The sequence below is a fragment of the Macaca fascicularis genome, chromosome 1 (assembly GCF_037993035.2).
Source record: "Macaca fascicularis isolate 582-1 chromosome 1, T2T-MFA8v1.1".
In the NCBI taxonomy this organism is placed as follows: Eukaryota; Metazoa; Chordata; class Mammalia; order Primates; family Cercopithecidae; genus Macaca; species Macaca fascicularis.
In genome coordinates this window covers 174147501-174173545 of record NC_088375.1, presented here as the reverse complement: position 1 = coordinate 174173545, position 26045 = coordinate 174147501, and the positions used below count along the sequence as shown (strand labels likewise).

Here is a 26045-nt window from a genome sequence, read left to right as displayed (position 1 = left end):
TTCTCAAGGTTAGCTTATTTTATTAGTCCCCTGTACTTTCTAATCCATTTCCTCATACACAGTAGGCCATTTGACTTGAATGCACTCACATTTACTCCCACGGTGAATTACCCTAGCAGCACCATGAGTTGGGCAAGGGAGCTATTATTATCACCCCCAATTTACACATGAATAATCATGGCTCACAGTAAGTATATAGTATATGCCAAGCACTTGTTCAACTCTGCATAAATTAACTATCATTATTCTTCTTTCATTAATGAGGAAATTGAAGCCCAGAGAGGTTAAATAATTGCCCAAGATGAGATATTAAAAGGCAAAGCCAGTATTGAAACCCTAGCAGACCAGCTCCAGACCCCACAGTTTTAGCCATGATGCTATGCATCCTCTCCTGATGGCCACCAAAGTCCTGTGGCTTACCAAAGCTTTCTTATTTGGTGGCTCTATTGGTGCCCTAGGGCTGCCATAACAAGTTATCACAAACTTGGTGGCTTAAAACAATGGAGATTTACTCTCTCCCAGTGATGCAAGCCAGAAGTACAAAATCAAAGGGTTGGCAAGGCCCCACAGCTTCCATCCCTGGTCTCTTTAGCTTCTGGTTGCTCCAGGGAGCCCTTGGCTTGTAGCGGCATCACTCCAATCTCTACCTCCATTCATACATGGTCTTATCCTGTCTCTAGGACTCTCTTCTGTGTAACTCATGTAAAAATAAATTGTCATTGGATTTAGAGCCCACCTAGATAATCCAGGATGATCTCATCTGAATATTTTTACCTTAATTACGTCCACATAGTACTTTTTTCCAAATAAGGTCACATTCACAAGTTCTGAAAGCAGAATGTGGACATACCTTTTGGGATACCACCATTGAGCCCACTACTGCACAAATAGCCACCTATAATCCAGGAAATGGAGTAATATCAGTATATCCTCTGCCTGGCATTTTTTCCTAGAATCTTATCCTCTTTCCCCCCCTCCAGACTCATCCACATGGGTACTCTGGTTCCCATCATGTAAAACATGTCCAATCCTTAGTTATGAGTAGTTGACTCATGGTGCACACTAACTCAAACTTATCCAAGATGTACCTTCCCTAAGAAGTTTCAGCTTGAGGCAAAGAGAGAAATGGGACAAAAACAGGTTTTTTTTTGTTTGTTTGATTGGTTGTTCTTGGAAGCCATGTTTGCCAGCAGGGCTGGGCTAGGTTGAGCTGAGACAAGCAAGGGATCTAGGGTACCAAACTTAGGTATTGGCACATGCAAGGCACTGAGAGTGATAGCCTCATTAAATATGAGACCTAAGGTGTCTTACTTGCCTCATTCTAATCCTCCTGACCTTGTTTCTTGGCATGAGCAGCAGAGGGTTAGAGGAGACCCTGGTAGCAGAGGCAGGGGGACAGAGACATGAAAGAGAGAGAGAACTGGTGGTATTCAAACGACTGGTTCGGGTTTTCTTGAAGCTTAGTAAGATCTCTGTTATTTGGTTCTATTACATGCTCCAGTATCCATATTAATATGTTCTTTTTTCTATTATTATTATTATCAATAGTTTAAACTTGTTTGAGTTGGCTTTCTATCATTTGCAACCAAAAGAATTCCAAACTAAAGTCTCGGTGTTTTAACCCCTTATCCTTACTTTCCCATTATTTCCTAGTATGAAGAGACTGAAGCAAAGAGAGGAAGATGATTTTCATGAAGCCATAGCACCTATGAAAATGGAAACCCTGGTCTCAGCGTGACCACCTCCACGTGGTTAAGAAGATTCTCTCAAAGACATGAAACTGGCTCCTCCTTGCTTTCATTTTTCATAAAATTTGTATATTTTGTCCTTTCAGTGTGTAGACAGGTAGAAACTTTAATTGGTGATTTAAGAAAATCTGTATGAGCATCAATGATTAGACTATGCCCTTGGGTACTAATTAAATATATCTGGCTATTTTACCATGCACAAAGTGGGCCAGAGTGCTGTGTTTTTATTATTCTGCTGTGGCTGTTCATGGATTTTCTTCTTTTCTCATCTGTAGCTTTGAATATACCTGCTGCTTCTAATATGCCATTTTCAATGTTTTAGAAAAATCAAAGGGTAAATAAATTAGCATAGACTAATTAACACTTCATTTTTAAGCTTATAACCAAAATGATATAAATCCCCTCTGGAAACTCTTGATCTCACTCTGACCTCAAACGTATCTTCCTTGTGTCAGACACAGAAAAGAAAATGTCCTAAACAGAGCCACCATTAAATCATCTTCCAATACAATGCCTTCTCCTCTTCCTTCTACAAAATAGAACCTTTTGTAGAAAGATAAAAGGAATTATAGAATGTATTCAATAAGGTCAATTTTATTCTGTCTCATTTCCTGGTTTGCTTATATGGGAAACGGTTTTACTTTCTGCATCTGGGCACCATCCCCTTTGAAGTTATCATCGTGGACCACATAACGTTTCCCTCAATGACAGACCACATATACTGCAGTGGTCCCAGAAGACTGTAGTACTATATTTTTATTTTTACTGTACCTTTTCTATTTTTGGATATGTTTAGATACATAACTATTTACCATTGTGGTACAGTTGCCTACAACATTCAGTACACTAACATGCTGGACAGGTTTGTAGCCTGGGAGCAGCAGGCTGTGCCATAGTCTGGGTGTGTAGTAGGCCACGCCATCTAGGTTTGTGTTAAGTACACTAGATGACATTCCCACAACATCAAAATTGCCCAGATGTATTTGTCAGAGCACACCCACGTCATTACATGATGCATGACTGTAATAACAATAACTGCCATTTGCTGAGTACCTCGTCTATCACAGGAATTTTACAGTCTCTCTCACTGAACCCTCACAAGCCTCTTATTTAAAAGTTAACAGCCCCTTTTCATAATGAGAATACTCCAGTTTAGAGAGGGTAAGTAGGTTGCTCAATGCCACAGACCTAGAGAATATTAAAGCCAGGATGTAGGACCCAGCGCCTGCGTTCTTTCCATGGTACCAGGCAGGGTCAGAGTGTGTCTGCCCTTTGCAAGCATTTACCTTTTCTCCAAGGGAAAGAATAAATGAAGTCTTGGGATCTGCTGTGTTCCTGAGCAGTTCACATTGACTTGTCATCTACCTGAATTTATTCCAGAGTAGCCAAGTAATCTGTTCTACTCCAACGCAGCTGAGAATATCTTTCCTGCTCCAAAACCAAGCCCAGCACTAGGTTGGTTGACTTCTGCCTGATTTTTTTAAGTTGATAAATTCTTTCCTATCTCTTTCCCTGCTGCAATCCTTAGTGCATTTTTCTTCATTTGCTAAATGTTTAATGCTCTCTTTCTCATTTTCAAACTCTTTCCCATATAGCTAGTGTCTCCTTATTTCCCCTGGGCTGTTTTATTTCCCCAAATTGTTCATCATATGTGATAATATGAAGAATCTGTAACAGGGCTTCAGAAGGCTAGCTTCTCACTTTGGCCCTTTCCAGACCGATGCGACTATGGGCAAGTCACTTTCACTCACTGAGCTTTATTGTCCTTGTTTGTTAAATGGAAAATTGTGTTTTAGAATCTCTAAGATCCTTGCCAACTGATCCCTCTGCCAGTTTCACTACGCGGTGATCTGCAAAACCTTCTCTGTTGTGAATAAACGAGACACCACCTCCTTCATTTTCCTCTTCCCCAAAAGAAAAGTCTCCCACAGGCTGTCTTCCAAAAGGAAGAGGAGGAATTTAACTTATTCTGCAAACTCCTGGATGCCTTCCATATCATCATTTGACACTCATTTATTTAACTAACAATTACTGACACTTAACAGGTCAAGCCCAATGACTCTGTGTTGGAACCTAGAGATTAAGATGAGAAAAGCGCAAACCCCATCATCAGACACAAACTGGCACATAATGGAAACACAGAGAGGGGGAAAGTCTCTCATCATGGCAGGTGCTGGCACTAAGAACATTCTTCCAGAAGTGTTTATAGTGAAGCTAAGTCTCAAAAGCTGATTAGTGATGTGTTTAAGTGCCCAGACTCTGCAGTCAGACAGATCTAAGATCAATGTTGCCTCAAATAATCACTAGCTATATGATCTTGAACAAGTTACTTGATGTTTCTATGTCTTATTTTTCTTCATCTGTAAAATGGGAACCACGTTACTAAATTCATAGGATTTGGGGGAAGAGTAATGTTTATTAACTAAAAACATAAAGTATATACTACTATACTAAATCCCAACAATGTTGTGGTAAGAAACATATTATAAATATATATAATGATATTCAGTCACACACCATATAATGACATTTTGGTTAACAAAGACTGCATATACAAAAGTAGTCCCATAATATTATAATACTGTATTTTTAGTGTACTTTCCTATGTTTAGATAGGTTTAATACACAAATACTTACCACTGTGTTACAACTGCCTGCAGTGTTCAGTATAGTAACATGCTGTACAGATTTGTAGCCTAAAGGCAATAGACTACGTCACATAGCCTAGGTATATAGTGGGGTATGTATACCATCTAGGTTTGTGTAAGTACACTCTATGACAGGGGTGTCCAATCTTTTGACTTCCATGGACCACATTAGAAAAAGAAGAATTGTCTTGGGCCACACATAAAATACACTAACATTAATAACAGCTGATAAGCTAAAGAAAATCACAAAAAACTCATAATGTTTTAGAAAAGTTTACAAATTTGTGTTAGGTCACATTTAAAGCTGTACTGTTGCATGTGACCCACACACCGTGGGTTGAACAAACTTGATCTATGATATGTTCACACAATAATTAAATGGCCTAATGATGCATTTCTCAGAGCATAGCCCCATCACTAAGCAACATAGGAATACATACACAGATACACACATTCTCAAATACATATATTTGTGTGTGTGTGTATGTGTGTATGTGTGTGTATATATACATATATATATATAGTCTCAAAAATTCCAGGTACAATTATAAACACTTTGTATGTATTAATTCATTTAATTCTCACTGTGACCCTATGATTTAGATACTATTATTATTCCCATTTTAGAGATGAAGAAACAGGCACAGGAAGAACAAGTGATTACTCCAAGCTGCCAGAGCCTGAATTCTGACCAAGATAGTCTGTCTCTGGAGTCTATTCTCTCAACTACTGTGCCTCCTGCCTCTACTAACCTAACCATAACCCTCTGCCACCTTGATGCAGTCCTGTGAGCTCTGAAGTGCAGTAAGCCCTTGTGGAGCTGTCAGTATAGTGAAGAAACACAATCAAACAAAACAATAATCATGAACCGTGAAATCATTTCCCGGGTTTCTGGGCTCCTGGACTGGTTTAGGACCCAGGCCTGTCCAGTTAGATTACCACATCCCATAGAGATTGGTCCAGCGATCTGCACACGACCCAAACTGACCCTAGAATTGTTGCTAGAATGAATGGGAAAGGAGAGTTCTTTTCAGTAGAGTTGCCTGGAGCTGCTGGTGCCAGGGCCAGCTTGAGCCTGAAGCCAACAGAGAAAGAGGAAGAGCCATGAGACCAGGAGGAACAGATCCCAGGCAAGACCCACTCCTGCATCCTGAGCCTCTCAAACCTCTGTTTTGTTTAAGCCACTTTGGTTAGGTTTCTGTCACTTTCACACGACTCCTAACACACTCAGGAAAGTATATATAATTATCTTTACACAGTACCACTAACCACCTGGAAGCTATGTGTATAGCCATTTTTAAAGAACAAGTAAGAGTTAATCAAATATAGAAGCACAAATTGTTCTCTGTAGAGGAACATGAATGTGCAATAGCACAGAGGTACAAGAGATCATTGCTTATTAATGGAGAGTAAATTCCAGAGTAATCCAGCTGTAACATCCAAACCTCATCTTATTATTGTCTTCAACTGACCTCCAGATAATTCACCTTTAATGAGAACTTCAGTAACTGGCCAGGAATTTCCCACTTCATTTCTTTCCATGCCCTGGAAAATTTTATGCATCTACCCAGATATATTCTAATTTGCTACTTCTCCTACATTTATAGCGAATTGGCTAAAACTGCCAGATTACTGATCTCAAGGCACTGGGTCTTTGAGATCAGCAAAAACACCATGTTTCTGTAAGTCTTACTAAGAATCTTACCAGGCTGGTCTAGTGCACTCAGCCTTTCCTGATCAGCCTATCCTTCTGCATGTAAACTATTATGATGTTTATCTCATGGTAAAGAAATAGAATCTCAGCAAGGTAATGTAGTTGACTTGAAATTGCAGTTTGGCTGGGTAGTGCTGGGACTTGTCCCACTCCCAAGCCTATGCTCTTTGCATTATGTGTCCTTGGTTAACACTTTTGTCTTAACTGAAACATGAGATTTGGCCATAATACTATTATCCATTGTCATTGTATGATTTTCCAGAGATCCTTTGTATTCATCCCCAAACTCTGATAAAGGCTTATGGGACTGTGCCTTAATTCCACATGGAAGACAGCACAGCACCCCCACCAGCTGACCACTGGGAGAAATGTCAATGAGAGAAAATGTGCAACAATCAGCCAAACTTCCCTTGTCAATCCCTAGCTGATTGTACTGGGGCTTCTTTGCTGGAGTCACTGGAAATGTCACTTGCAAGGGGCATATTGTAGAGGCCATGAATTTGAAATGTAGAATACCAGATCTCTTTATGCGGTGTGAATTTCATTTTGATCGGACTAGACATCTGTTTTGTGAGCTCCTTAGGAATCCATGTTGCCTTTCAGTTCTTCATTATCTCATTGGACCACTGGCTGAAACGGCCTCTTCACTGGCCTTCCTGCTTCCACTCTTGCTTTGCACATGCCCCTTCCACACTGAAGTCCAGGAGAGCTTTCTGCACCATGATGAATTGCACATATCTTCCCTTCAACCTACTAACCCTTCCCATCTAGGTCAGGGAAGAAAGAACATATGCTGGTTATAGAGAAGCCATTTGTGCCTGGATCTATAGGATGATTCTTTCTTTATAACATAACCCCAAGGTATAGAGGAGACAAAGCAATTCTTATCACTATGTGGCAAGAATCGTTATTTTTCAAGAAATTGGGTCAAAGTCTTAGTAATAGAATAAATGATAAGGCTTCATGGAAGTACAGACTTAAGACATAAAATCTAAAATCCTTACTAAATGACTTTACAGTCATTTATCTTTACACATCTTTATTGACCTCGGTACCAGAGGTCACATCTTCCACCATGTCCTACCCCTACTTCCTGGAATAATTATTGAAATTGTATTGAAACCAGAATTCAACTTGGGGAAAATTGACAATATTTGTGATGTTGACTGGTTTAATTCATGAGCACAATCTTTCTGTTTATTTCAAGTTTAATTTCTCTCAGTAATATTTTGTACTTTTCTATGTAAAATTCTCAAATAATTTATTAAATTTATCTCTAATTTTTTAATTTTTTCCAGTTTATAGAAATATAATTAATTTTTGTTTATGGACTTTGAATCTCCCATTATTGTTAAATTCAATTATTAACTTCAACAGTTTGTGTATTCTTTTGATTTTCTCTACAAAACAAGTTTTGGGCTTTATTTCTCTGGACAATGAAAGTTTTCTTTTTTCTTTTCAGTCCTTAAGTCTTCTATTGACTTTGGTCTCACCTTATTTCACTGGGTAGGAACTTCAGAAAATGAAAAGTGGTTGAAAAAGCAAATAATCATCTCGCTTCCAATTTCAAGGGGGAAACTTTCAACATTCCACTACTAAGTATGTTTCTAATAGATACCTGTAAGTTTAAGTAATATCCTTCTATTAATAGTTATAAATCTTTGGTTTCCAGTTTGCTGAGAAATTTCTTTTCTATCATAGGTAGTGTTGACTTTTCCTTAACCTTTGAGATAACTGTGTGATTTTTCTCCTTTATTTTCTTAATGCAAGGATTGATTTTCAAATGTCAAACAAACTTTTACTCCTCCATAAACCCAACTTGTTTGTGATGTATTATCCTTTTTTATGATTGAGAAGTCTGTTTTCTAATATTTTTCTCTACAATTTCTGTATCTTGGCTTACAAGAGAGATCAGCCTGTAATTTTTCTTTCTTGTAATTTGCTTTTGGTTTCAAGGTTATGCTGATCACTGCAAATGAGTTAAAACCAATTCCCCTTTTTCTAGTCTCTGAAAGGATTTCTTGTGGAAATGATGTTAATTCTTCTGTAGACTTTTGAAAGAGTTCACCTGTAAGGCTATCTAGACATAGACTTTTCTTTGTGAGAAGATGTATAGTTTATGGATTCAATTTCTTTAACAAATATAGTTACATTTTATATTGATTTATTCCATTGCTAATTTCTTTAGGTTGTATATTTAAGTGGTATATTTCAAGGGATGTATCCATTTTGTCTAAATTTTCAAAGTTTTTGGCACCAAGTTGTTCATAGTATCTACTTACGATTGCTCTAATGAATTTATCTGTAATAAAGTCCCATTTTATTGTTATTGCTGCTTGCACCTTTCTTTCATTCTCTCTCCTTTTTTTTTTTTTTTTTATAAATCCTGATGAAAGGTAATCAATTTCACTAGTTTTATCAAAAATGTATTTTGGATTGTTTGGTGTTCTTTATTATATAGTTTTATTTTCTATTTTCAATATTTTTTGCTTCTTATATGTATTAATTACTTCCTTGTAGTTTTCTGAACTATTATTTTTCTATCTTCTTGAGATAAATGCAGAGATCATCAGTTTCAGCCTTTTTTATGTTGTTGTACGAATTTTAAGGGAGTACATTTCCCCTAATAGCTTGATCTGCATCCCACAAGTTTGACAGGTCATAATTTTACTACCATTTAGTTAAAAATATTTTCTAATTTTGGCTGTGATTTCTTCTTTGACCCATCTGTCTTTCAAAAAAAATTCAAATATTTGATAATTTTTAAGTTTAGTTTTCATTTTTGTTACCATTGATTTCTAGCTTAATTCTGCTTCGGCCAAAGAATAGCCTATACATAGTTTCAAGTAGGTGAAATTTGTTAAGATTTGCTTTTCAGCACAGCTTATGGATTAATTTTGGTAAATGTTTCTGTGCACTTGAAAATTATGTGTAGTGTATAGTGCATGTATACATGTAGTGTATGTACATGTGTATGGTACATCTTCTCTCATACTTTTACCTCCAAACTTGATGAAACCTTATATTTAAAATTAGTCTTTTATAAACAGCCTGCATTTGAATACCCATCTTGATATACTTTGACTTTTTATTGGAATATTGATAATGTAATTTGCACTTACTGATTTGTTTGGGTTAAAATCTACTATTCTACTATTTATTTTTCTTTGTCTTTTGTAATTTTTGTTCTTTTTCTCTTTTTATTGGTTTCTTTAATTTATGGAATATTCTTTTAAATCCTTTTTCTCTCTATCAGTGTGCTAAGCAGTTTTTCTTTCATTTTTCTCTTTATGGTTATCCCACAGGTTACAACACATATCCTTACATGTCAGAGTGTTCTAAAAGTTAATACTGTTATCACTTAACAGGCAACTCAAGGATTTTAGAATACTTAATTTACCCTCATCCTATCATTTTTTTCTACTGTTGTTATGGGCTTTAATTCTACATCTATGTTAAATAAAACAAGCAATTGTTATTGCTTTATACAATCTATATTTATTTAAATTCACTGTATAATATTTACACTTTTTGTTACTTTTTATTCTTTTTTGCATTTTCATACTTCCATCTTAGAGCATGTTCCTTTGCCTGAATAATTCACTTTGGTATTTCCTTTTGGTAGATTTACCGGTAATGGCTAAATGCAATAGCTTTGTTTGAAAATATCTTAATTTCACCCAAACTTCAGGAGGATATTCTCATTGTAATTACAATTCTGCACTGCCAATTATTTTCTTTTAGCACTTAAAATTGTTACCCCATGATCTTCTAGCTTCTATCAATTAATTCTCACCAAAGTGATCAGCATACTCAACACAACTTTAATAAAAATTCCAACGGGCTTCTTTTGTAGGAATCAGTAAGCTGAGCTGAAAATTTGTGTGGAAATGCAAAGGACCTAGAATAGCTAACCAACTTTGAAAATTACAAAAAAAAACAAAGTTTGGGGACTTAAAAGCTATCTGATTTCAAGATTAACTGGGAAGATTCAGTATTCCGAACAATTTGGTATTAGCTAAAATATGTATATTATTTATATATAATTATTTACATTTATATATAATATGTAATTTATATTTATTATATATTATTATATTATTTTAATATGTTTCACGAATATATGTTATTTATATTTATTATATATTATAATATTTTATATATTTAGCTAATATTTATATATAGTTATATGTATATTTTATTGTTATTGGTGATTATATTTACATACATATATATGTAACAGAATAGTGAATTTAGAAATATATCTAACCAAATATGATCAATTGATTTCTGACAAAGACGCCAAGCTAATTAAAGGTGGAAATGAAAGTCATTCAACAAATGGTGTCGGATCAATTAGATACCAATACAATAGTGAACACCAGGTCTTACATAAACAAAATAGACTCTAAATAGATCACAAAATTAAATGTAAAACCTAAAACAAAACATCTAAAATAATGCATAGGAGAAAATGCTTTTTATCCTTGGAGGCTGGCAAAGTTTTCTTAGATAGAACACAAAGACCATGAGCCATAAAGGAAAGAAATACTAAATTGAACCTCATTAAAATTTTAAAGTTTTGCACTTAAAAATAGTCATTAAGAAAGCCAAAAGGCAAGTCACAAAGAATATTTACAAAATAGGCTGGGCGCAGTGGTTCATACCTGTAATCTCAAAATTTTGGGAGGCCGTGGAGGCTGGAGGATCATTGCAGCCCAGGAGTTCGAGACCAGCTCAGGCAGCATAGTGCAATGCCATCTCTACAAAAAATTTTTAAAAATTAGCCTGGCATGCTGGCACACACCTGTGTTCTGAGATATGCAGGAGGGTGACGGGGGCTGAGGTGGGAGGATACCTTGAGCTTATGCAGTCAATGCTGCAGTGAGCCATGATGGTGCTACTGTACTCCAGTCTGGGTGACAGAGCAAGACTGTACACTTGAAAATTATGTGTAGTGTGTAGTATGTTTATATGGTACATCTCTCATACTTTTACCTCCAAACAGAGTGAGACTGTTGCAGATATATATCTGCAAACATATATATCAAAGGACTTCTATCACAAATATGTAACATTCTTACAAATAAGATTAACAACCCATTAAGAAAATGGGCAAAGATTTTAAAAGTCGCTTCAAAAATAAAGATATAGTAACTGTTAAAAAGGCATTTGAAAATACGTTCGACATCATTAGGCATAAGTAATATTCAAATTAAAACCATAATGAGATATGCTGCAAACCTATTAGGAAGACTAAAATTTTAAAAATTAAAAATATCAAGTGTTGATGAGGATGTAGAACAGGTGGATTCTGTTTCACCATTTAGGGGAACACAAAATGGTACTACCACTTTAGAAAACTGACAGTTTCTTAAAAAGTCATACATATACCTACCACAGAATCCAACCATTCTATTGCTAGGTATTTACCACAGAAAATCAAAAACATAGGTCCACACAAAGGCTTTTACACAAATGTTCATTTAATATAAATGTTCATAGGCAAAAGTTGAAATAGTCCAAATGTCCATCAACAGGGGAATAGATAAACAGACTGTGGTGTAATCATGCAAGGAAACATTACTTAATAAAAAGGAATGAACTATTGATACATGCAACAAAATGAATAAATCTCAAAATTGCTATGCTGAGTAAAAGAAGCCAGGCAACATACATACTGTATTTCCATCCATGTGAAAAATTATAAAATATCCAAACCAATTACAGAAACAGAAAACAAATCAGTTGTCTGGGGATGGGGTAGAGGATGGTTGGATTACAGAGTGGCATAAGGAACTTTGAGGAGTAACAGAAATGTTTGTAATATTTATCTGGGTGATGCTTTTGCCAGTATATACATATGTGGAAAATGATCAAATTGTACACTTTAAATATGCACAATGTAGCAGACATCAATTATACTGCAATTATATTTTAATCAGCCATCAGTCTTATTGTCCCTTTGAAGGTAATGTGTCCTTTATTTTCCACTGACTGCTTTCAAGTTTTCATCTTCGTATGTGGATGTTCGACAATTTTCTGTAAAGTACACACAAAACATCTGCTACAATTCTTTGTATTGATACTTTTTGAGGTTTACAGATTCCTTCATTACTGTGGCTTGATGTCTTTTTTTAAGTTTTGGAAAATTCTAAGGCAGTAGTTTTTCAAACAATGCTTTTCCCCTGTTTTCTCCTCTCCACCACTCCTCGTCTACTGTGGCTCTAATTATACATACATGAGACCTTTTATCCATGTTCCATATTCTCTTTACTCTTTTCTACATTGTCCATCTTTTTTCCTCTTTGCAGTTCTGATATTTTCTATGAACTTATTTTCCAGTACATTTAACCTTCTTTCCTCCATGTCCAATCTGCTTTTAAGCCTAGTCTATTAACTTTTTAATTTCATAAATTACATTTTTCATTGTAGACTTTCTTTTTTAACTTTATTTTAAGTTCAGGGTACATGTGCAAGATGTGCACGTTTGTCACATAGGTCAATATGGGCCGTGGTGGTTTGTTGCACAGATCGTTCCATCAGCTAGATATTAAGCCCAGCATCCATTAGCTATTCTTCCTGATGCTCTCCCTCCTCCCACTCCCACCCTCTGACAGGCCCCAGGGTGTGTTGTACCCACCCCATGTGTCCATATGTTCTCATCATTCAGCTCTAACTTGTAAGTAAGAACATGTGGTATCTGGTTTTCTGTTCCTGCATTAGTATGCTGAGGACTAATCCATGAGGGTTAGTCCACCTCTATCCATGTCTCTGCAAAGGATATGATCTCATTCATGTCATCCATGTCCAACTCTATCTATGTCCCTGCAAAGGACATGATCTTGTTCCTTTTTATGGCTGCATAGTATTCCATGGTATATATATGCCACATTTTCTTTATCCAGCCTATTATTGATGGGCATTTAGGTTTTCTGGACTTTCTATTTGATTCTTTTTACAGGTTTGTTTCTCTAATGAAATATTTTATCTTAAATGTCTGGAGGAATTTTATATTCTACAAGATGCATTTTAGAAAATACAATTGACTGGATGACTTAAACAGCAGATATTTATTGCTCAAGGTTCTGGAAGCTGGGAACCATGCTTCCAGATGGCTCAAGGTGCCAGCAGATTTAATTCCTTGTGAGGACCCTCCTTCTGGCTTGCACACCTTCTCTCTGGTCTTCACATGGTCAAGAAAGCAGCTTCTTCATCTTATAAGGACACCAGTCCCATTCTGGGGCTCTACTTTCATGATCTCATTTAACCTAATTACCTCCCAAAGGCCCCACCTCCTAATACAATCGCATTGGGGCTTGGGGGACAAACAAATGAATTTGGAGGAACACAAACGTTTATTCCTTAACAATGCCTTTTGCATTTAATTTTACTATAGTCAGAGGTTTGTTTCATTGATATGCACTTAATTCATTCCAAGTGAAAGTAAATCAGAATATATAAAAGCAAGCTAGCTTCTGATTGCTGATTTTACAATGCTGTTCTCTAAAAAGCTTTTCTTTAACATTTTTTCTTCTAACAAAAATGACAAACCTTTTGCAAACAAAAATGATTTTCACTATTTCACATGTCCTGAAATCCTTTGAATCACCTTCATTTTATTGGGTGGAAAAGAAGACCAATCCACACTTTTTATCCAGGCTTTTGTTGAAGTATACTATAGAAAAAAAATATAGTCTAACAATTAGAAGATACAGATTCCTAGTCCCAACTCTGACACTTACTAGTTTTGTGGCCTTCATAAACTCATATGAATTCTATGAATCTCCATGTTAGTGTTTCTCAAATGTGAAAAATTGTATTACTTATTTTTCCCTTCCTTTTTAACAAGCATATTTTGGGGGTACATAAGACAAAGAATGTAAAAGTGCTTTGTAAAATCTAATATATCTAAAATGACTATTCAACAAATATTTTGAATAAGTACCAGATAATACCTTATTATGTAACAAATGATACAACCTTAGGAAAATTTGGGAATCCAGAACTCAAGCACAGATCTCTTACTGCAAAGCCTATATAATCTCAGCCATTATATCACATCACATCTCAGTGAAGCAATCCTGTGAAGCAATTCTGTGAGATAGGATGTAATACTTTTCCAAATGAATTCCACACAGAATATGTGACAATTGACCCCATAAGAACCTATGATGAAAAACCTAAGCAAAGAACTGAAAATGCATAGTTTATATTAAATTTACTTTATTCAATAGTTCCTTGCTCTTTTTATCCACCTTCTTTATTATTGCCCTTTCTTCTTGCTCTCTTTAATATTCTAGCCTTGCCCTTCCAATCTGAAAACATGACTCTGGTGCTTTCTTTTCTCCAAATGAAACTCCTTTTCCTGGATATAAATCACATTGCTTTGAACAGGATCAGATCCCTTCCTGAAAACATGCATTATAAGAGGAGAGAAGGTAATAGGAGAAGCAAAAAGGTAGAAAGTGAAAATGGCAGAACCTCACTACTGTTTAATATTCTTAAGAGTAAATTCAGATCAACTTGCTACTGCCAGTCAAGGCATCCCATTTGTAGATGAAGACAGCTTGGAGGAAGTAGACAAGGGTGGAAAGTACAGGAAATGTTTGCAGATGTAAGAGACATAGTTTTGCACAGAGATGACTGGTCACAGAGGTTAAAAACCAGATATCCAAAGTTACATTTATTTCTGTGATTCAGAAATCTATCTGCCTCTAGTGATTTAAAACGTGTGGGTTTGAATATGTTACAGGCAGATTGAACTCACTTCTGCTTTTCACAGCCCCCAACAAACCTGATTGAATTTCATCAAAACTACATTCACCCATTTACCTTGATCCTGAGGCATGTGAGTTTGTGATGTTTAGGGGCTTAGGTGAAACCTGTGCACTTTACTTTCTTTTGAAGTTACCTCTTTTGTAACTGGAATAGGATCATATTTTCTGCTATGACCCTGTTCTTTCCAACTTAAAGAATGTACAAGTGCTTTGTAAAATCTAACATACCTAGTTGAATATTATAATACCCTTTTGTTATAAACCACTAACCACAAATACCTTACTTTCTAAATTGATCTAAGTTGAATACTAAGGACAACCATTATGATGTGGAAACTGGCTTTGAGAATAAATGTAAAAAGCATTTCAAAAGCTTGATTGGATAGTACCAATTTTCCTTGTGGTGCATTTGGTCATCATTTCATTCTGTAGCCTTAGTGAGGTGGTGTGTATGTTGCAGTTACTGTGTTTGCAACGACATCATGATGGGTGCATTTTAGACTTCACAGACTGCATAATAGCTTAAACAAATATCTGATGGTGTCCATTTCAGTGGGCTTTTCAGATATAGTACCCCAAAGCAAAGTCTCTTTTTAAAAAAATGGCTCAAAATAGGTACACATTTGTAGTGTAATCTTTACATCATTTAACATTGTGTACACGAAGAGGAAATCTCCTCACCTGCATTGACTGAGTGTTCAGCATTCCCAAGGTGAGTAAAAGTATATATTGTGACGAGAGGCTCACAGTTTAGGGAAGTCCTAGACAATCTCCTAACTTTCCTTACTGTAGTTGCCTCTGCTACTGGAAATGAAAGGAAAATTTACCTATGTTGTGGAATCAGAAGCAGAGATGCTTCCATCTCTGTTTCTGGTTCAAAGTTTCTGTGGAATTCTTAGAAGATCTTCCTGTCTTCTTGGATATAACGCACTGGGGGATGAAAGGAGAGAGGCACGGAGAGGTGGCATACAGGAAAATCCATTTTACCAAACACATAAAAATGATCTGCGTGTGTGCATTCTAAAGGAAATGGAAGCCATATGTTTCTGATTCATTTACATGTAATCCATCAAAATATTATTTTGTAAGAGATAGTTAATGTACAAGAAACCTGCCAAGTCTTCTTATAAACATTTTTCCAAAAACCCAGCTGCATTGAGGCAGCTGTGTAAGAAGTTACCCTGAAAAGACGGAACTTGTTTCAAAGTCTCAAGCACATTTTAAACTCCCCAAGGGGTGCCTGGCATGATAGCAATAGCACAGGCTTTGGAGTTGAATAGACCTGGATTTAAAACCTGGATTATTTCTTTTTTCTTTTTCTTTTTCGTTTTTTTTTTTTTGTTTGTTTTGTTTTTGTTTTTTTTTTGTTTTGTTTTGAGACGGAGTCTTGCTCTGTCACCCAGGCTGGAGTGCAGTGGCGCGATCTCCGCGCACCGCAAGCTCCGCCTCCCGAGTAGCTGGGACTACAGGCGCCTGCCACCTCACCCAGCTAATTGTTTTGTTGTTGTTGTTTGTTTGTTTGTATTTTTTAGTAGAGAGGGGGTTTCACCGTGTTAGCCAGGATGGTCTCGATCTCCTGACCTCGTAATCCACCTGCCTCGGCCTCCCAAAGTGCTGGGATTACAGGTGTGAACCACCACGCCTGGCCAAAAGCTGGATTATTTCTTATTAACCTTTTTCACAAAGAAACCATATTTCTTGGCCGGGGGCAGTGGCTTACGCCTGTAATCTCAGCATTTTGGGAGCCTGAGCTGGATGAATCACGAGGTCAGGAGTTCGAGACCAGCCTGGCCAATATGGTTTAACCCTATCTCTACTAAAAATACAAAACTTAGCCGCGCATGGTGGTGTGCACCTGTAGTCCCAGTTACTCAGGAGGCTGAGGCAGGAGAATCACTTGAACCCGGGAGGCGGAGGTTGCAGTACGCGGAGATCACACCACTGACTCCAACCTGGGCAACAGAGTGAGACTTTGTTTATAAATAAATAAATAAATAAATAAATAAATAAATATCTCGTGTGTGTGTGTGTGTGTGTGTGTGTGTTTCTCTACATTTATTTATTTGTTTAGTGTCTAATTTGTGCCAGGCAGAAGATGTGATACTGAATTAGGGATACAGTAGTGGACAAATAGAATAAACTATATCCCTCTTTTCATTAATCTAGTTACTCAATTTATGTGAGCTCATGTTTTGTTATTCTGAGAAATGGAGCTGATAATGCTCATCCTTAAAAGTCTTCACGATTCAGTAAGTAACCCGACTCCTGGCATGAAAAATACACTCAATGAAAGGAGTTATTTTCCATTTTCAATCTTTTTCTATTTGAAACCACTTTCCCACTTCAGTCTGTCTGCACATACACCCTTACACAAGGTCCCTGCTCCTCTAGCACCCACAAAGACTACAATCATTGGAATGCTTCACATTTGTTTGTCTCACTGTCCACTAGGTCAAAGGGCCACTTTCTCCGAAATGCAAAGCAGTACATTTTAGACTGGAAGAACTAAATAACAATTTGTCTTGGGAATACAGGTGGAACGCATATACTTTGGAGTCAGGACAAACTGGACTTAAATTTTGGATTTTCCATTCATAATCTTTTTTATCTTGGTCACATTTCTGAGCTTTGGTTTCTACGTCAGTAAAATGGGATTAAAATTACCTAATGTGCAGTGTTGCTGGGACTAATTAAATAGGATAATACATGGAAGATGTCTAGCCCAATAATGGCAGATCTTATTATTTCCGTAGAGAGTAAATTAAAATGTTTTATTTCAAGGGCTTAATGTTCAAAACCAAAATATTGCAATCATCTTGGTAGATCATAACCTGTTTAACACGAACTGTAGGCAACCTGAAAAACTCATCAACTCCACCCACCAAACACATATGTATAGCTATTAAGTCTCTTGAAGATGCCCAAGGTTAAATTTTTGTTAGCAAGAATGTGATAACCACTTAACATGTGGTTTGCTATTCTCCATTAATATTTTCATTGCAGGCATTACTAAGCAATCACAAAAAACTTTTCCACTGAGCATATGCAGCCTCAAAATTCTTTTCTCAGCATTTGATGCAGTCACTACCAACCATATAGAGCTGGCAAGTAATGTACCCCTATTTGTATACTTGATTTCATACATCAAAGAGGTTGCATGATCCACTCTTTTGAAATATCAAGTCTATTTAACAGACATTTATTTAGCACTTACTATGTGTCTGGTCATGGAGTTATAGTAAGCTATCACTCTATCAGGTGTACCACAAGTCCAAATGAACAACTGCTAAATAGGGATATGCATTACAACAGAGAAGGGAAGTGTCATAGAATTAAAAGAAAGGGGGATTTTTTTTGTCCTACTTGTTAGCTCCTCTATGCGGAGTGATAAGAATAAAGCTAGCAAACTGTAAAGCTCAAAAACTATTAATTGAATGAGAATGTATGTGGTTAGCATCTACTTTGTGCCTCCTGTATCTACTCTGTTCATTTGATATTGTTTTCATTTCAAGAATGATGCATAGTAGGTGGAAAAGTTGGGGGATATCCAAAGGAGGATCAGCATAAATGCTGAATCTCAAAGGATAAGACCATTTCTGTCAGAGAGAAGAAGGAAGAAATTCATGCTTAGGCAGAAGAAGTGACCTAAGCAAATACAAAGTATGAAAGTTCACAGCCTAACAGTGCTTTACATTTTTGCAGATTTGGAATATATGCCTAGCCAGATCACCTCCTAAGCTTGGACAGACAGATTAGAAACAATGCCTGTGGCCAAGTGGAACCAAGCTAGGTCAAAGAAAGTGATGAAAGATGCCAAGGAGAGAAGCAGAAGCTGTTCTTCGTTGTTTTTGGACTTGACCACTGCTATTTTTCCCAGCAGTCACCGCTGCTTGCCTGATCATTAGCACCCGAACATCTTGTTTGTTTCTACCAGACTGAAGTAATACACAATTATGCAAATTATCTTAACTCCGAGTAAGGAATCACAGGCCAGTCAATAATGTTGATGTAGTATGAAAGGGCAGCTCCTCCTGGAAGAAATAACACAAAGAGCCGATCGTAAGCAAACATTTTGAAGCCTGCAGAGGACTGGTCCCTGCAGCGCAATCTATTATCATATTTCCACATAATTAGTTTGTTTTCCACTTGAAATCAAAAAACGATTCGACATTGCCTTCCCTGCCTCAGGATGGAAGAGCATCCAGTGGAATTCTCCTGCGAAGGTTTATATGGTGAATAATTAGTGAGAATTAATCTGTGGGAATTAAAGTTTGGAATATTGTAGAACTCATGAATAGTGCATGGGGCAATTGGGCGGAGGGAAAGAAGAGCAGCACTTCGTGGTAGACAATCACAGATGACTGCTGGCAATCCGTTTTTTAATCAGTGCTGTGTGAGCCACAGGGTTGGATATGGCTACAGTCTGTGGAGAAATACTGTCAAATTTTTACAGGCAGGACAAAGAAACATTTCCAGAGATGCTTATCTCTGAGCTCATTTTGGTAGTTTTTACTTGGAAGAGATGCCCTGGAATCAGAGGGATTTTCTCCAACTGATGCTGATGGCATTAACTACTTTCAACCTTGCAACTAAACAAATTTTATTACCTTTGTCTTTGATTTTCTTGTCCCCATTTTACTGATGAGAAAACTGGGGTCACCATCTTCTAAGTGACCCTTCTGAGGCACTGAGATCAGAAGGCAAGTCTTCCTGATTACAAAAGCCAATAGCTACAGGGTAAAATTCTAGCATGAGCTGGAATCAGACTGGTGGAGTTTTAAATTTTTAATCCATCTAAGTATCAGTTTCCTCAACTGAAAAGTGATAAGATGACATTACATATTTTATAAAGTTTTATGAGGGCTACGTGAAAGAGTACATACAAAGCCTTCACATAGGATCTGCACACAGTAAGGACACACGAAATTATATTTACATGAAAAATTAATAGAAATCCATTCTCCCAGATTACTCTGACACTCAGATATATAAGCATCTCATTACGCTTTGGGAATAATTACCTCAAATGATTTCAGGATCAAGTTTTAACATCCTTTCTCCTATATCCCTATGGTGGCAGTTTTCCCAAGCATCTGTTTACCTGAAAATAAACTTAAACGGAAAATTTGCAAGCGATCAGGGTTAATGTCTCCAATTATTAAGTGACTGGAAAAATGGTACAGCAGGAACACACAGCAGGGGAGCATTTTTTAGATGTAGAAAGCAAAGCATTTTTTGTAATTATAGGATGGTTTTATTTTCCAAGGCTGTAGCACACTTGAGCAATAGTTGCCTATGATTACTAGAAGAATATGGTCACCAGAGCTCAAAATACAGTAAGAATAAAGGAAGCAGAACACATGTCCAAAGAAACAAACAATTTATTTTTCCCCAATTATAAATGTAAAACTTGATATAGAAGAAAAGTACGTGAAAGTAAAAGAAAAAGCTCACCATAACCTTGAAGATCTTTCCTGTTAATGTTTTTGACATTTTGTGTGTTTTCTGCCAATTTTTTTTTCTGGGCATAATTTTCCATAATTGTTGTCATACTGTATCTGCAATTTAAATTTTCACTTTCACTTAAAATAGTAAGATAAGCATTTTACAAATGTTCTAATAACATGAGCATTTTAAAAAAATAACGCACAATCAATATACAGAATGATAATTACTCTTAAAACAAGGAATTGTTTTCCGATTCAAAGATCACCTTTTGTTTCTTTCTCAGAGAGAGTGGTTTCCAATCCAAATGCACATTTGCTTCTCAGGCATCTGTTGGATTTGGAAGAGGTTTCCAGATTGAGTTGAGAAATGGTCATTACAGTTAAGCTGCAACTTCAATCTTGAAAATGAATGAATGGATCCAGTCCAGTCCTTTGGCTGGGACCCAGTCTTTAAAATCCAGCAGAACAATGAATATGTGGCTTCGCAGCCAGCTGGTATCAGACTTGGGCAGGGAGAGTGTCAAAATATTAGTGACTTTTTTACATTTGTCAAAGCTGAGGCCAATACAAGAAATGCAGACAGCTTGCAAATGTGGGTTGTGCACCAAAGGGTTTTTGTGTGTGTGTTTTTTTTCAGTCTTGCCCACCGGATGTCAACATTTCCTTGCTTTCTGATTATTTCTGCAGCAAAGACAGAGTGAAATATCTTTTACTTTGAATATAAAAACCACTATAGATTTATCATCAACACATCAACCACTAATTTATTGTACTGGGGCAATGTACTCAACTGGAATAAAGGGGCCATCAGCATTTCCATGGCAATTCTTCCTTTTCTTTCCTTGGTTTATAACTCATCTGCTTACTCAGTTGTTCCTGAACCTGGCAGGCAAGGTCTCAGTGGGAGAATAAATATATTTATACAAAATGTTTAAGAAAGGCTGCCCACATTGAGTTAGAAAAATAAGCATATGCTAGTGCTGTCTGGCACTCTCTTTGCAATTCCTGTATCTTTCCAAAAGGAAAAAAAACTCTACAACAGAACATTTTATTTTATTTTTAAAGAAACATTGTTGGCAGCCAATGTGCAATATGGGCTTGATGGGATTTTTTTTCTCCTCTTTATCTTTTCCTTTGCCTTTTTCAAAGAAAACTATATGGAACAACAAGCTAATTGCTTCCAGAATAAAATAAATCAATTATTAACAGGCGAATGTAGCTGAGGTTTCTCTTTGTCCGTCTCTTTTCCATATTCCTTGGATGAAAGTAGATGATTTCATGCACATGACAATTCAGGGTTCTATGCACCTGGTGAGAGAAAGAGTATAGAGCAGCCCTGTGTCTGGTATCTAGGATTCATTTAAGCAGTGTTTCATCCCTTCCCCATTTTCGCTGCATCAAGTAAATGAAGAAGTCAGAGCCTATAGAACTACTAACAATGACAACAAAAAAATGCGTAATATTTCCACAATATTTATACCTTATGAAGCACTTGCATAGTCATTAGGTCATTCAAGCATCACAGTATCCTAGTGAGCTAGTTGTTATTATAATTATTCTCATTTTGCTCAGACAACTGAAGGTCTGAAGAGTTAAGTAACTTGTCCAAAGATGCAGCATTTTGAATGACTGACCAGACACAAGAAAAACAATCATAATGGTGATATTTGATAATACTGAACTTTACCTGAGCCCTGTGCTCCTGGAAAACAGTAAAAGTTAAGACATTCCCCTATCCTAATACGTTCTCCAAGAATAGCTTACTGCAAAGAACTACTCTTCTGCACATAACTTAAAAAAGACCTGTGAATGACTCCTTTGTTTGCCTTTGACAAGGCCGTACACACATCCTCCAAATTCCCACTCTTTGTCTCATATATGATTAGTTTAACTGTTTCTTTCCACTCACCAACCTGGACAAAATGCCTACCAATTTGATTTGATCCAACTATATTCAAGTGTCTCACCTTCCCCCACGTCTCTTTTCTTTGATCCTCTGCTGAGCATTGGAACTTGGAGCAACCTCTCCTTACTACTCTCTCCTGAAAATCAACTGAACTGGGGAGACAAGGGAAGGGATATCAACTGTCTCATCATGCCACCCCCTTACCCATTTTCCACGCCCCACACCAGTTCTTTCTAGCCTTGTTTATTCCTTCCCATAAAGAACAAAAAAGCTCTTCTCTGCCTGACATTTGAGATGGAGATCTTAGGTTCATTAATCTATTGCAATAGTCTATCTTTTTTATTGTAACATTTTTAAAATCAAATCTCCCTTTACTTAAGTCCAGAATTGTTTTTATTTGATATGTTAGCAATAATGATTGTTAACATATGTGTAGTCCTTAGAATTAATAAGCATTTTGACAAGAATCATAACCTCAATTTGTATAGTGCTAAATGCTTCCCCATTAATTATCATTTCAAAATGATTCTTTATCATCCAGAAGACAATTAATACCCCTTTTTAAAAATAAAGTCGCTGATGATGAGAAATAAAGTGACTTATCCAAAGTCACAGAGTCTAGGGAATTGAAGTAAAATGGACAATTCTGACCAAGAACATAAGCCTTCTTTTTCCTGGTTTACTATTCTTTCACTCACCACGTGAACATAGGCCAGGCCAGGTTTATACTCACTTGAAAAAGGTCAGTATTTTGTAGATTCACAATATAGGCAATGAAGTTTACTCTGTGGAACTCTTTGCTTACACAGGCCCCTTTCAAAACCTAATTTTGATTAATACATTAATTTTTTTTCTTAGATAGTCCCCTACCAACTGTATAATCTTCAAGTGCCACAAAACCTGGGTCTACTCCTGAGAAGAATGCCAATATGTTGTGTTTTCAGAAGCATACTCACATAGCTCTACTCACAAAAATCACTTTTTCCAGATAGTGTAATGCCAAAATTTTCACAAAGACAGTTTTTTGTTGACTGTTTCTCAACATTTGTTCTGCGTCATGCTAAATTTATTAGATATTAGCCGATGATCCACAAAAAAGAGAATTGGCAGTCAAACCAAGGAGAATCAATAAGCAAAGCCTTTTTAAAAATCTGTAGGACTCCTTGGGTCTTTTAATATGTTAACCAGTATAGTGATTCTCAAGAATTATTTTCAAATAGACCATCTTCTTGTACTAACCTTCCCAAGAGCAAACCTAAGAAATGCTGGATTAAGGAATTTAGTCTCTGAGGAACCTCTGTTTAAAAGGAAATACACAGTACAGAGCCATAAAATAAGCTAATAAAAGCCTTTTTGACTTTAGGGTAAGTCAATCTATCAGGCGAATTCTAGATTCTTAGCAAGACCCGAATGCAAAGAAGAGCAGAGAAAGATCCATTTTGATAAGCAGCCAATAAGCAGTTTGGACGCAGATGATGCCTTGATGAGCAGGCCAGGTAAAACCCCCAGTGTGTGGAAGCATTTTGTCTAGAATAAGAAACAAGCCCAAGAAGACACAGGGCACTTGAGAAATAAAAGCTCTCCAAAACAAAAAGAAAGAGGTGAGAGTTCAGCAGGCATGGATTTTACCCACTCGAAGGGCATCAACTAGTACATATGCAAAATTTTTTAGAGAAAATACAGGTTTTTTTCAACTTCTATTTTTGAATCAGAGGGTGCATATGCAGATTTCTTATGAAGGTATATTGAGTGACGTTGAGGTTTGGAGTACAAATTAATCCATCACCCAGGTAGTAAAATGTGTTGTTTCTCAACTATTGCCCTCCTCCCTCTCTCCTCTCTCTAATGTCCTCAGTGTCTGCTGTTCCCATCTGTATGTCCATATGTACCATTGTTTTGCTCCCACTTACTAGGGAGAACAAAGGGTATTTGGTTTTCTGTTTCTGCATTAGTTCACTCAGGGTAATGGCCTCCAGCTATATCCACGTTGCTGTAAAAGACACGATTTCATTCTTCTTTATGGCTGCATAGTAGTCCATGATATATAGGTACCACGTTTTCCTTATCCAATTCACAGTTGATAGGAAACTGAATTGATTCCATGGCTTTGCTATTGTGTTGTTTTAAAAATTATCATTTGCTTCTTTATAAAGCAGCAGTAGTTTGGGAAAAGAGCACCTGATATAAAGTCCAACAGGTATAATTTTTAATACCAGCTCTCCTATTTCTAGGTGTATGAAATGGAACAAGGCTCTTTGTCATCATTAGCCTCAGTTTCACCATTTGATTGAAGAGACAATAGTACTTACCTCAACAGATGTTTTTAATTCAGTGGGATGCTTCCTGAGAAAGAGCAAGTTCAGAAACTAACATATGATAGAGCACTAAAAGTATATATGTTGGATCTGAACTGTAACTCTGGGAGGTAGATATTTTTATTACTTCCATTTTGTAGAAGAGGAAAGAGAGGCTCGGAAAAGTAATGCTGAATTCTTTGACGTTTCTCAGCTAGAAAGCCCAAGAGCAGAGGCTCAAATCTTGACTACTGATTTTAAATCTTCTCTTCCTTCCACATGCCATGTGCTTCTTTTCATAAGTTTTCCTTTGGTCACGCCTAAAGAAAGAATTGTGAAATAACCAGAAGGTGCCCGAGGATGTGATTTGGATCCCTTCAGAGAAAGGATCAAAACTGGTCATTCAGCAGGTGAGAAACCTGCAAGGTAAAGCCCCCACTCCTAGGACCTTAGCAGCAAACACCCCATGGTCTGGCTCCTACCTGCTTCTCCAGATGCTTTCCTGCCACTTCATCATCTTGTTATTTGAGCTCCAATGATACTACACTTCTGCTTCCCAGAATATACCTGCTCTTTTGCATTCCACTTGGCTTGTTCATGCTGCCTAAACCTGACTTTCTTCTCCCTACCATTTCTTACCAAGATAATTATTACTTTTCTGTCATGGCTCAGTTTAGCTGATGCCTCCTGCAAGCTTCCTCTGACATTCCTAGACCAGGTTTAAGGAACTCCCTCTTTGTTTACATAGCAACCTGCCCAAAGATCTACTATGGCACTGAACGCACTGAAGTACAGGTTTTAGTTTATATGTCTCCCCATCTACATAGCTGCTTCTTGTGGAAGCGTTGCTGCAAGAAACAGAAGCCTATCGAATTCTCTTAAGACCTCATTGAAATCTAAAAGCAAAAATGAAAAATCAGGTCTCAAGAAGGTCAAAAATAAAGGCTTCCCAGAGACCAGAGCAACACAGATGGACATCTGTTTTCTACCATTTACTCAACTCAGGGGCCAGCTCCCTTATCCTTTATTCCTTTAACTCAAACCTTTGAGAAATAGAAACTAACTGCACTGGGTCAGATGTCTACCTATGAACCAACAGCTGTGTCCAGAAGAGGGGATAGACTATTATGAACACGGACATCTGACATCTGACCCATGCCCTCATCAAGAATATGGGGCATTTCCGTGAAGTAGTGTGCAGGCTGGACAGGGCCTCTGATCACGTAACCTAGAATCGGAAAGCTGAAAAATAGGGACAGTCTCTTAGCCATCTCTGTATTCTCATTGGCTGGCACACTGAGAGAACATCGTAGGCAGCCTGAAAATATAAATAATGAGAGTGATGACTTTTACCATTTAGAGAGCCGGCAGCACTCCGTGAGTCCAGCTCCCTTCTCTCCAAATAGATGAGACCTTGAGTTAGGAGAGATTAATTTCATTTGGCCATCAGGCAGGAGTGCTCACTCGGCAATTTTTAAATGCAAATCCAATTGTGGATTGCTCACAAA

The 26045-nt window shown here is 37.0% G+C and overlaps 1 long non-coding RNA gene across 1 annotated transcript in view; it reads right to left on the bottom strand.

The window, feature by feature from the left end:
- Positions 1 to 26045, bottom strand: part of LOC135968764 (uncharacterized) — a 111183-nt gene that overhangs the window by 27884 nt on the left and 57254 nt on the right. The gene's annotated exons all lie outside the window — the stretch shown is intronic.